This window comes from Sphaerodactylus townsendi, linkage group LG05 (assembly GCF_021028975.2).
Source record: "Sphaerodactylus townsendi isolate TG3544 linkage group LG05, MPM_Stown_v2.3, whole genome shotgun sequence".
NCBI lineage: Eukaryota > Metazoa > Chordata > Lepidosauria > Squamata > Sphaerodactylidae > Sphaerodactylus > Sphaerodactylus townsendi.
The window spans coordinates 114708053-114722182 of record NC_059429.1 but is presented as its reverse complement, the minus strand read 5'-3'; positions in this window follow the sequence as shown (position 1 = coordinate 114722182).

Here is a 14130-nt window from a genome sequence, read left to right as displayed (position 1 = left end):
TTCCGTCCATGCTTTCTGGAGACTGGATATCTGCTGATTCTCTTTGTTTCTGCTGCACACCTCTGCTTACCTGTATACTTTCCCAGAGATTCTCCTTACTAGCAGGAAGAAAGTTTGGGTGATGAAGGAACTCAGTGAATGGAAGCTGGAAAATCCTGCTCCACAAAGGCCACAGATTGTTGGGTACCCACCAGTAATGATAAGGCAATTGAAGTACTTGGTTAGGTACATTCCTGTCAGGAATTCATGCTGTCAATGTGGTTAAATATTCTGATGTACCTCAACTGAGGTGTTTGAGTCAGGTAGGCCTGTAAACATTACTATAACTAAGTCCTTCACCAGTAGAGGGTGCCAAAAAACTTTGCAGCAAATGCACAGCGAAATCTGCCAGTATTCAGTTTCCCCCCCAATCTGCAAGCATCGTTTTCCGATTGAATAAGTAGCTCAACAGTTTTGACCCGGCCTTCAAGCTGTATTGCTGGAGATGCAGAAGAGGTTCATTTAAAAACAACGTGTGGTGGGAAAAATTCTAATTCTGCTTTGGCAAACAAAGCAAGGTCATTCATTTGTTCAGCCATTTAGTCTGAATATAAAAATTTGCATTTGTTTTGTGAATTGTGATATTGCCTGTTATCCTTGTCGGGCAGCCGGTATTCCCTTTGATCTGGGAATGTGTTGGTCACAGCAGACAGGTTCCATTATACAGTTTCCCTAACCTACAGACTTCCTTCCTGATCTTAGAAGATCTTGAACTTGTTGGTCCTTGGAAACCTAGAGACTTGATGCTAAGATTGTCTTCTCAAGTGTGGCTTAAAAATTCAGCAGCACCATGCCAATTGTGGCTCTTTCCTAATGTGCACCTGATGAAATGCATGTTGCAGGTCACTTGTACACCATGTAATGTGTGGGGAAAGTAGCTTGTAATGATGCTGTTGTAGTGGATTGGATTGTTTCCTGACTGGGCTTGATAGCTTTCAGAGTTCCAGAACTAATTAGGATTAGACTGAAGGATTTGGTGGATTTCTAGTTGAGTTTTTCTTGGCTGGTGTGATTGGCTGTTCAGTCATGTTTCTCCTTGTTCCATGGAAGATACAATCGCCCTGAGCTATTGACACAATAGTCCCAGTTGCCCCCTTTCACTGACAGGAATTGGGCCCCACTTTGGGGGGTTTAGTTGTTAAGAGCAAGTGAACTCTAATCTGGAGATTGGGGCTTGATTCCCCACTCCTACGAATGAGCGGCAGGCTTTTATCTGGTGAATCCCACTCCTACATTCTTGCTGGGGGACCTTGGGCTAGTCACAGTTCTCTCAGAACTCTCTCAGCTCCACCTACCTGACAAGGTGTCTGTTGTGGGGAGAGGAAGGGAGAGGAGTTCATAAGTCTCCTTGCAGGAGAGAAAGGGTGTTATAAATCCAAACTCTTCTTCCTGAGGACAGCAAAATATAGACTACAGCTACAGTACAGGTGTGTCAGAACATTCACAGAGAAGTCCCTTTGCAAGTCTCCTGCAGCCAAAAGAAGCTCATACTTTTCTGCTGACGTTGAGCAGGTTATTTGGGGGGAGGGGGGATAGGGGAGGGAAGTTACAGCTTAAGGTAGAAGAATCAGCCACAGATTGCTTCAACTTTATTTGTGAAGCATTAGACTAATGAAATCTACTCATGCGGTGTCCATCTTGGAAGAATCTTCTACTTTTAGTGGCGTCTTCATGGATGCTTTTCCATTACAGAGGCCCAAGGAAACTGACTGGGTGCTTGGAGAAAAATATGATGATCTGCTAGCATGTGCAGTCCCTACCCTCCATGGTTGGTAAACGTTAGCTGCAAGAGTGTAGTTGTTTTGCTTACAGTGATGTTAAAGGTTTCATTAGGAGAAAGGGATTTTCCAGTTTGGAAAATCCCTTTCTCCCTCCTCCCACCCCCAGCTCTGTTTTTCATCTAGTGTTCCTGATGAGGTGAATTTCCTTGATGAGCCTACGAAGGTGTTGATGGGCTGGTGGATAAATAAGCAACTCCTTCCAGACAGGATGTTGACATCCCTGATAGGGTTCCCAGCCATCTGTCTAGAGATTTATCCTCTAGGTGTCATGCATGGGCTTCCTTCTCTCTGTTTCATCCTCACAACAGCGCTGCGAGGTGGGTTAAGTTAAAAGCAGGTGACTGGCCTGAGTTCAACTAGCAAGCTTCATGGTTGATTGGAGATTCGAATGCAGGTCTCTCCAGTCCTAGCCAGCAAGCTGATCATGGCACGGACACAGCTTTTAATGGAATTTGCCTTTTCAAGGAGAGATCAGGTTCCCCATTAAGGGCCAGGTGTACAGCTTGTAATTTAAGGCCACTCTTGGATATTCCCAGAATTCCTCTCTTTTTAAAAAAATAATGCTTCCTTCTCTGAGAAGGATCTTGCTGCTTTCGTGCATGTTTCCAGGTTAGACTGTTGCGGTGTGCTGTAAGTGGGGTTGCCCCGGGTGACAGTCTGGGAGCTGTGCTCAGTTGAGCCTGTGTGATTATCATCAGGCACAAGCCCTGACAAACCATATTATGCTAGGGTTAAGACAGCCTTGCTGGCTGACATTTCATTACCACCTTAAGTTGCTGCTACGGAGCTCTTAGGACACTGTGACATCTTGAACCTGGGTACCTTAGAGAAAGCCTGTTCCTATATGAATTCCTTGAAGCATCTTCTCTAGATGTGCTCTTTGGCCAGAGTAAGGCTGGGAGTCCCGAACTGCAGGGCCTCATCCATGGTGGCCCGTGATATATTGAATGCTTCTTCCCTTATTTGTTTGTTTTATAATATTTATATCCTGCCTATCTGTGTAAACTCAAGACAACTAACAAGATGCTGCAATCATGTAAAACACAATTTGACAGGATAAAAACAGTATAACCCAATCAATAATTGACAACCTTGTGGATCCAAAATTGGATGGAACTGAAAAAACAATGGATTAAGCAAATGATATCAGTGTACCTCAGAAACTGCAGAAGGGGACAGGTTCATTCCATGAACAAGTAAACTCTGCCTAAGATGCTGCTGCTAATCTTCTATTGTAAGAGACAAAACGCTGTGAACTCTATGGTATTCTTTTCAAACTAGCCAAGTTGGCCGCAATAGGGAACACATAGATGAACAAAATGACTGATCTGTATTAATTCTGTAGCATTTTAACTACATTTTAACTACAAAAACTTTCTAGGAATTGTCATTTGAGGGTGCGAAAATGTTCTGATAAAAGAGAATTGTTTATTGCCTACTTTTCTCCCTAAGACTCAGGCAGCGTTAATACATGCAGCAAACGATGCAGTGCAGCCTTGTTTACAAAGTTAGAACATGATATAAGCAAAAAATAGTGTAGGATGTGACAACAAAGTAGTAGGAACAAAATCATCACTAAAACAGACTGCCCTCTTGAATCATTCTACTGGATTATCTTGGCCTCAGATTTTGCATGGATCAGAAATACCTGTTAAGTCCGAGTGTGTTGTGTCAGTGTACTTGTTGGCCTGTGTGATACTGATGCATGAACTAGTCTATAGATCTTGTCCCAGCTGGTATTGAAAAGCATAGCACAGTCTTTGGAACACATTATCATTTAGATTCATGCAAGAATAATTTGCATTTTCTAAACCTGGCTTTCATTTGGACACTCATGAGATGTTAGAAAATGAAGGAGGAGGGTGTAGCTACAGAAAATTGTGCCTGGGGCAAGCACTGGAAATTTTCCCCACCCCCACCTAGACTCCACTTCCCAGTGTGGCCTCCATGGTGAGACAGTAGAGTCTGGGGGCAGGGGGTGTGGGGGGACGACAGATGGACCGAGTCACCCTGGTTGTATTAACTAAAAGGGAGAAAGAGAGAAAGGAAGAGAAAGAAAGGCAGAAAGACAAAAAGAAAGGCTGGAAAGAAGGGAGGAAGAGAAAGAAAGAAAAAGACATTCCAGGCACGTTCTGAGCCGAGCAACCCCCCCCCCCCCCGGATGAGGGTTACCCCACCTGGACTCTGTTCCCCAGTGTAGCCTACACAGCTGTTCCTCACTGCACTGAGGAACAGCTGTGGAAGCCACACCGGGGCAGTATGGTGGAACCCTGGGGTGGGCAGCAAGGTGAGCACCCCTACACTGCTCTGTTGCCACATTGGGGTGCTAGATTCCATTCGGGGGGGGGGGGGCTCGACTTTTATCCTGGGGCTCAAGACCCCTCCTGTCTCTGTACTACAAACTGCGAAGGAGAACCATTAAAAGTTGAAAGAAGTGCATTGTGTTCCTGACAGTGAAATGATGGTCTCTGGAAAGCACTGCTTTTTCCATTATCGGATATAAATTTGGCAAGGGGAAATATTAATCTCAGCTAAATTTCTGAGCATGGAATGAGATTGCCACCAAAAATGCACCCTCTCCTAACCTTTGCCTTTAGAAAACTTGCTCATTCAGCAGATACTGAGCTGCTGCTCTTACTTCAGGGCTGCAATGTTTACCCTTGTAAATTGTGTCACTGTTTTTATTTCTGTTTTTTTAAATAGCACTATTTTCTGAAACGGTAGCCTAGTGCATTTGATTGTGCTTGAATTATATGAAGCGAGGGGTGGGTGGGTGTTGTGTTTCACCAGCCATATGAAGAAACACGTTTCAATAAAAAGCTGCATCTAATACTAATCGATGCTTGCTTTCTTTCCCACTATATAAGCCAGTCTCATTCTGTAAACGACAGATGCAGAGTTAGAAAGACTTCTGATTTAGTGTCAATTCATCATCATCAGTATCAAAATGGGGTTTTGAAATTGATTTTTATCTTAAGTTCTCTGTGAAAAAGCTCCAAAACTGATGGAATTTTAAATATCCACAAAGGTGTACAGTTGAACATTTATCTATTTAATTTTGTGTGCCAAATTTCTTACTTGCATCTTAAATTTTGAAATTTTGTCTCAGACCCCTGTGAAAGAGGCTCCCTGCTGATGCTAAGTTAGGTGATTCTCCTCTCCTTTTGTGGTTTTAGGTGAGTCCTAACAATACTATTTACATGAACTGTAACTGCATAGTGAGGTTACAGAATCCATTGTTTAAGCTCAACGTCGTGAACGGGGACAGTCACCTAATGATTGATCATGAAATTCAAGGTGGGCGCGGTCGCTTCAATGGACTCTGCTTCTTGTCCCTCATTGGAGCTGATTAAGTGACTTGTGGGTGAGAAACTCAACGTGAAGTGGTGCAACTTGACCCATTTTGAATTAGTAGGGATTGCAGGAAAGAGAAAAAGGAATGAGGCAGGGTTGCCATTTTCATCAGCAGTCAAACATTGTAATATATCATTCTGGTGACTGTTGCTTGCTAGTTGAGAACAAAGATAGATATCCTTAATTTACCAAGAAATGACGTCTTCTTAGCGAGAATCAACATACATTTTCAGTAGCAGGAAAGATATAGCGTCAAGTTTTATTCCACTGTAGGATCCTTTATCTGTTAAAAATCTTGAAAGATTATATAGCTGTTTCCACTCCCAGTGAAAAGCTCGACTTGAATTATATATGGTGCTGAATTTCTAAATAAGGGGGACTCCACACTTAAGTGGTGGAAGTAACAACAACCCAGTGAGGTAGATTGCACTAAAAGCCGGTGACTCTGCCTTCACGTCCTGGGATGTCAATAACTGAAAGAGCACCTTTCCCAAAATAAGATCACATAGTAACTTAATGTATTGTCGAATGTATTGTCGAACACAGTGTGTAACAGACTTCCCTCTGTGGTATGCCTCTGAAGATGCCAGCCACAGATGCAGGTGAAACGTTAGGAACAAGATCCACCGGACCACGGCCACACAGCCCGGAAAACCCACCGCAACCAAACATGGTAACTTAGTTCTGTGGGACAGCATCCATTGCCTGTCTTGCACCATCATAAGGACTTGGTCAGTGGTTGCATGTTCGTGGGCTTTGTCTGCATACGCTGTGGTCCTCTGGAATCACCTGCCAAAGGATATTAGTTGACTGCTGCAATTCTGCAAGGTTTGGACGACTGAACAGGGGCTTTGGGACTTTACGTGTGAGAATTTTTTGGAACTTGGCAGGATTGTTCGAGTTTGAGAGCACTGCTGGTTGGTATAGCTCAGTTTGATGTTGCTGTCGATGGAGAATCGGATTGGGTTGACTTTTGCTATCCCCCTTGCGTCCTGGTTATCTGGGAGAAAGGTTGCCTTCTGAGAATTTTTAAATGAAGGACGCATAACCGCCTAGTTAGGCTCATTGCTGAGTTTGGGTCTCCCTCGTGCAAGTCTTGACACTCTCACCCACTGCTTTGTTTCTTGCTGTTCAGTGTTACGTACAAACATTTCTAGCTACCTAAATGGGGAACACCACCAATAATCCAGAGAAATACACGCAGTGTTTACAGCAGCAATCAGTGCCTCAGGATCAACTGTAGTCAAGCAGAGATTCTCCATTTTTTTAAAAAAAAACACACACACACAAACTAAACTCTTGGCAAGGTTCATTCTCCCTTCCCCATGGGGAGCCTTCAAATCCTGGGCTACCAGATTAGATGTTGTCTAAGGTTAATGACCAGATGTTTCTCAGCTGCTGGACAGATTTCCAGCTGAGACCCAAATGAGTGGCTATCCAGCAGGCAAGTATTAATATAAACATTTTAGAGGCCTAGCCTTAAGCAAACCATTAAAAACTTCCCACGGTCCTGTGAGAGGAGACCGGCTTCCTTCGAGGCCCATCCAGAATGACGTGTGCTGGGCTAGAAGATGATTCCGGCCCGGGCTGCCACCTGCTATTGCGAGGCCGGGGCCAAGCCTCCCGCTTGGCTTAGTGGCGCCAGAGCCGTGTGGTCCTTGGAATTTGATTATTTGTGTTAGCAGGTAATTTAGGCCAGAAGGCTTAGAGCCCTCTCTTCATTTGTGTCACACTTCCCAGCGAACAAGCATTGTGGAGCCATCTCTTGTTTTCCCTATGAACAAGAGACTGCAGGAAAAGTTCTCCCTTCGACGCCATACTTCTTTCAAGGGGCCGAAGGGAATGTGTTTGGTGTTCATGGGACCACAACGTCAGTTTGTCGTTCTGCTCTTAGTGAATGCTGAATTTGCATGGTTCTAACCTTAGGGTTTTAATGTTGACCTGAAAAAGGGGAAACAATCATAGCTGGCTTCGGTTTCTGTTAAGGCATAGTTACAGATAACTGTCCTACGCAGTTGAAGGAACAGGCTGATAGTGATAGAGGTTGCCAATCTCCAGGTGGGACCTGGAGTTCCTCTGGAGTTATATTGCATCTCCAGGCAAGAGAAATGAGTTCCCCTGGAGCAAACGGCAGCATCAGAGCTCCCTCCCCAATATCCACTTTTCCCAGGCTCCACGCCCTCCCCACACAAATCTCCAGGATTTTCCAAACCTGAGTTGGCAACCCTAGGTGACCCCTGCAGGTGTTCCGTTCAGCATTCACTCTGTGCGCTTTGGGATGTCATCCATTAGATGGGGCGGATTGTTCAATGTCTTCTGCTGTCTAATCCAGAGAAAGAAACTGGTTATAAATGTAAGTAAACAAACCCAATGTGGCATAAGGATGGCATGTCAGACTACAGTTGTGGAAATCCAGGTTCAGTTCTCCCCTTTGCCATGAAAGATCGCTGAGAGATCTTGGGCCAGCCATTGCAAAAATTTGAGATGGTGTTCCAGACATGAATTTGGGTATAATTCTTCTCCAGTTGAACATCACAGTTTTAAAAAACTTACCTACCCAAAAGATTTGATTTGATATTTAATTTGTATACCGCCCTCCCCCGAAGGGCTCAGGGCGATGCACATCATAATATATCAACAATACATAGTAATACAACAAAATAAGCAATAATAATATCAATTGCACACGAGACAACAGTTCAATAGAGACTTAGTCATTGTACATCAGGTTAACAAATCAATAACAGTTAACAGTTAATAATGAGCATTGACATAATATTTCATACAGCAACAGCATAATAACAACATAGGACAAGCATAATTCCATAATATTCCAAATATTCCAAACAACATAACAATAATACAACAGCAATATTGAGATGATGTCCTAACAATGATTTACACAGTAACCTAAATCCACAATAAACATTGTTCCCTAAAAATAAAGCAAATCAACCAAAACTGAGATAATTTGAGATAATATTTAAGTCCTATATCCCACCCACCCACCACCCCCAGCTCCCAAATCTTCCTTGGAAGGTCGGTGCTGTTATATAATGTGTGTGCATGTTTGATTACCAAGAGGGAATTTTAATGAATGGAATGTGGGCTTACTTCAAGCAGGCGTCCCTTCAGTTAGTTTTGCTATTAAGTGGTCTCTGCTTTTATTATTCCCTTCTTGGGGAAGAGGTTATAATTTTGCATGTTGCTAGGGGATTTGGGGGCTTGTTTATGTAGACTGTGCTTGATCTGCAGATTGAATTCATCAGTTTGATAGCCCTGTGACATTTTTACACGGATGAACATTTCCTGTTAAACCATAAATACTTGCCAGGGGGGGGGGGGGGGGTTGGAGAATCAGGAGTTCTATAAGACACATTTCCCAAAGGACTTACAAGTTCAGTCTGTGCAGACTCCAGCGTTTAAGCAATAATCTCTGCTTACCGGCAAAGAGCGCCATTTGAAAATGCATGCTCTGCTGATCTTTCTGAGGTGGAGTAAATAATATCGCATTCTTTCTCGTCTGTTGTGGGGTTATAAAATGGAACCGTGGTTTATGAATTGAAATGCTAGCAAATGATGGCTTTGCTTAAAACTTTTGTATACAAAAGAAAAACGTGTGTGAGAAAGGCTTCCATTAGGTCATTCAGGTCTCGGTCATGTTCACAATTTGCACTCACCGTTTTTTGAAAATTTAAATGCTGTGAGTTGTGACACTAATAAAAGTGAACAGTTGTGGTGTTGAATACATGTACCAGAATGACCCAGAACTGAAGAATGAATTCTCTTATGTGCACTGTACAACAGCATAAAAAACCCAGAATTTGGAGAGGGGCACTTCTGAACAGCATCCATTCCCAGCTGGGATTGAAAAGGGAACTGTCTTTCTCTGCCAGACATAAGAACATAAGAACAAGCCAGCTGGATCAGACCAGAGTCCATCTAGTCCAGCTCTCTGCTACACGCAGTGACCCACCAGGTGCCTTTGGGAGCTCACATGCAGGATGTGAGAGCAATGGCCTTCTGCTGCTGCTGCTCTCAAGCACCTGGTCTGCTAAGGCATTTGAGATGAGAAATTTAGCAAGTGGCTCCTTGCATTATCTTGCATTATGGCTGCAATTTAGCTTGCATTAGTATCTTGCATTATGGCTGCAATTTAGCTTTTAAAAGAATCAGAATCTTGTCTGTAAAAAACGGTGGGAGAAGCTACACTAAGCAATGGAAGAAGTAGGCCATGGGGGGCACCCCTCATAGGAGAGGAAGCTCATTTTCAAATACAGATGTTGACCCTGTTCCATAGACTTGTCTTTATTTACTTCCTTTACATTTCCTCCGCCCCCCAAGTCTTTCTGATGCAGCCCCCAGTGCAGTTGACATCATTCTCCTGTCCTCCATTTTATCCTTGTGACTGGCCTAAGGTCACCCAGCAAGGTCCCTGGCAGAAGGAGGATTCAAACACGGGGCTCCCCAGTGCTAGTCTGATCTTCTGACTGCCCTGGGCCAGCACAATAGAATAAACAATTAACGCACACGAGCTCTCAGGCACTCACACCACTGACTCATGAGCTTCCTGACGCTTGCACCACCGGTGCCGCCTTGAGCTCCTGTCACCTGTGGACGTGGCTCTGAGCCTGTATAAACCACTTTCATCCTGTACGACAGGGAAGAGGGGCCTAGGAATTTAATAAGCATAAACACTGCACCATCCTGGCTGTCTTGTGAGCAAGAGGCCCTCAGGTCTTGAAGAAGAAATAAGTGTTCGGAAGCTAGTAACTATAAGAAGTCAAGCACCTGGTGGGCCACTGCGAGTAGCAGAGTGCTGGACTAGATGGGCTCTGGTCTGATCCAGCAGGCTCTTTCTTATGTTCTTAAGATTGGTGCAATTGTTTGTGTAGAATGGGGGCAGATAAAAAGGACTCTGCTGCACCCACAGCTGTGGTCCATCTAGTCCAGGATACTGTTCCACGCAGTAGCCAGTCACTTGCCACGGAGGGTCCACAAAAAGGGCACAGAGGCTGAAGCGTTCTGCTGTTGCCTCCTAGCATTGATATTCAGAGGCCGACCGCCTCTGAATGCAGAGATTCCATTTAGTCATTCTGGCTAACAGTCTCTGAAGAAGCGCACTGTGACTCACAAAGGCTCATATCCTGCCAGAAATGTTTGTTAGTCTCTAAGGTGCTATTGGACTCTTGCCCTTTTCCTGCTGCTACAGGCAAGCATGGCTGCCCGTGTGATTTATCTCCATGGCTAGTAGAACATTTGTCTTCTAGTACACAACCCAGTAGACAGCCAAGAGCTTAGATTTTTCAGGTTGCCCACAGTAGCATGCTCTAGGCACGGGGTGCAAACAGGGAAGGGTGGGGTAGGGAGACCAGCATTAAGCAACACTCTAGACCAGGGGTAGGGAACCTGCGGCTCTCCAGATGTTCAGGAACTACAATTCCCATCAGCCCCTACCAGCATGGCCAATTGGCCATGCTGACAGAGGCTGATGGGAATTGTAGTTCCTGAACATCTGGAGAGCCGCAGGTTCCCTACCCCTGCTCTAGACATTTCCCAAATCTCTATGGTAGAAACTATAGAGATTTGAAAATTTCCTAGAGCATCAAACCTAGGCTATGATGTCATTTTTAATACCACTTTCCACAGTCTCCACACCCATAGTGTTCCTGGGAATGACTAGCCAAGGGCTAGTAATCCTACTAGAGCTTGGGGTGTGGAGTCAGTAGTATAAGCACTGTGGTGATTGGGGCCGCAGTGCAAGAAAAGCAGCGAATTGACGGAGAAGCCAAAACTTGGTTTCTGTTTTTCCTCTGCAAGGTTAATCCCAGACTTCCAGAATCCCAGAAGCAAGGGGCTCGCTGTCAAACACGGGAAGGGATCGTTTCTGAACAGTTAAAGAATTATTGCATTTTAAAGTAATAGTTCTAGTCAGTATAGTTCCGTGGTGGCGAACTTTTGGCACTCCAAATGTTATGGACTACAATTCCCATCAACCCCTGCCAGCATGGCCAATTCCCATGGACTGATGGGAATTGTTGTCCATAACATCTGGAGTGCCAAAGGTTTGCCACCACTGGTATAGTTAATAGTTTAGGAGCAGCAGTAGCGTAGTGGTTAAGAGCAGGTACATTCTAATCTGGAGGAACCGGGTTTGATTCCCCGCTCTGCCGCTTAAGCTGTGGAGGCTTATCTGGGGAATTCAGATTAGCCTGTGCTCTCCAACACAAGCCAGCTGGGTAACCTTGGGCTAGTCCAGGGGTAGGGAACCTGCGGCTCTCCAGATGTTCAGGAACTACAATTCCCATCAGCCCCTACCAGCATGGCCAATTGGCTGATGGGAATTGTAGGGCTAGTCACAGTTCTTCTGAGCTCTCTCAGCCCCACCCACCTCACAGGGTGTTTGTTGTGAGGGGGGAACGGAAAGGAGTTTGTAAGCCCCTTTGAGGCTCCTACAGGAGAGAAAGGGGGGATATAAATCCAAACTATTCCTTCTCTTCTTCTTCTTCAATCAATTTTTTTTCATTTCCTTTATAACCTTTTTTCCCCACTGGGATCCCACGGTTTTTCATTTTTATCTACATAACAACATTGTGAGAGAGGCACCCTTAGGCTCTCCGTTTGTGACCGGCTTAAGATCACCAGCAAGCTGCCGTGGTAGAATGAGGATTCAAAACTTGGTCTTACAGACCTACTTTGACACTATAATTATGCTGGCACAGGTGAAGGGCCCATATACATAGTGTGCAGATACCAGCTGTGGCTGTTTGTGGAAATATTTTGCCCAAATTTATAGTGATGCTCACTCATATTACCTGCAGAGACAGGTGTCTTTACCACACCACAGAATATTTGTATGTCGTTTCACGATTGTGAAAACAATAACCATATTTCAAGATGAAGAAAAAAAAAATCTCTTTGAATTACTTCAGTGAGTGCAGAGAAAGGAGGGCATATTAGGGATAACTTCAACTGTCCAATCAAGGTTAAGATATGAATAGGAATCATGAATATCTGAGCTGTGTCCAGGTAATTGGGAGAGTTACAAAAGACAAGGGAAGCTTAATTGTGTGTACAGCAGATGTGTGTTGGTCATCAACTAAAACAAGTTAAGGTGTGTGGAGGCATGACGCTGATGCACCAATGATCTACATGTTCTCAGAAGTGTTAAAAGATTTCATTAAGTCTGCTTTGAACACACCTGTGTTGCATTTTCAGGGCAGAAAATGCATGTTCACATATCTTGCACGTGCAAATATGTACCACTGTGTGTTGTATGCCCAAACTAGCTAGTTTTTGGCAGTCTTCTTGTTACTGTATGGCCAATTACAGGAATGAGCTCATTTATTTGGAGCACTGTTTTGTTTGTTTTATGTGGTATGGAATCAATTCAGATCACGTTCAAGGCCAGGATGTCAAATAATTTCAGATCTCATTAATCACAAAAGCTATAAGTAGGGAGGGAGACTCTGATATCCCAATGCACCTCCCTTTCTCTCTCTGTTTTCGTGCTCCCCGGATTTTGGGAAGCTTTCCACAAATTTTGGGCCTGTCATTCTCAGGCTTGACCTACCGGGGTTGTTGTGAGGGTGAAATGGACCAGGAGAGGGCAATTTTGTAAACTGCTCTGGGTCTCTATTGGAGCCAAAAGGGGAATATCAATATCTGGATAAATGAATGCATACTTCCATTGGAAGGACAGTGCTGTGCTATGCATTAAAAAAGCAGAGATAACTGAGAAATGGGACTGCAGAAAAAGCTGCAGCAGTGGTTAAGAGCAGGTGCATTCTAATCTGGAGAAACCTGATTTGATTCTCCGCTCTGCTGCCTGAGCTGTGGAGGCTTATCTGGGGAATTCAGATTAGCCTGCGCACTCCCACACACCCCAGCTGAGTGACCTTGGGCTAGTCACAGTTCTTCTGACCTCTCTCAGCCCCACCTACCTCACAGGGTGTTTGTTGTGAGTGGGGAAGGGCAAGGAGATTGTATGCCCCTTTGAGTCTGCTACAGGAGAAAAAGGGGGGATATAAATCCAAACTCTTCTTCCTCTTCTTCTTATGTAGGGAAATAATAATGCAAATGCCTTAACAGACCAGGTGATCGGGAACAACAGCCACAGAAGGCCATTGCGTTCACATCCTACATGTGAGCTCCCAAAGGCACCTGGTGGGCCACTGCGAGTAGCAGAGAGCTGGACTAGATGGACTTTGGTCTGATCCAGCTGGCTTGTTCTTATGTTCTTATGTTCTTAATATGGGACAAGAAAATGAGGGTACATGTGTTCAGCAAAAATATGCTGCAAGACGTGTACTACAGAGGGAGAAAAAAGGATCAATAAAGCAGATTTGTAACAAAAAATGCTTTCCCATTACTAACATGAGGAGTTGGTAAAACATGATGGCTGTTGGAGAGACTTGAGATGAGCACCCCTGATCCACTGTGGCTGATTTTAGACGAAGGCCATGAAAACTCTGTGCTAATCCTAGGGTTGTCAACTCCAGCCTTGGGTATTCCTGGAGATTGGGGGATAATCACTGTGGGAGGTGGGAACTTGGGGAGAGATTTCACCTAGAATCTCTCCTACGCCCTACCATTTTCTCCAGGGAAACAGATCTCTGTAGTTTGAAGATCAGTTGTAATTCCTTGAGTGCTCCAGTCCCTACCTGGAGGATGGGAACCTCATCTTCTCTCACAGATCCCTTCTAGCTGTGGACATACCGATCCCAGCATGCGGCCGGTGAAGTTTGCCAAAGTTCAGTTTCTGTAGATCCTGTGGTTATATTAGCGTTAATTGATTGCAGTCACAGAAAGGAATTGGGGAGGGGGCCGTTCCTTCTTTCACATCTCTCCCTCTCTGCAATCCCACGTAGTACCCCTCGTGTTGATTTCCCATTCAGCATCTCTGACTCGCCCTCCCGCCGTGATGGAAAGTTTAGGAAACAAAGAAAGATTTGCC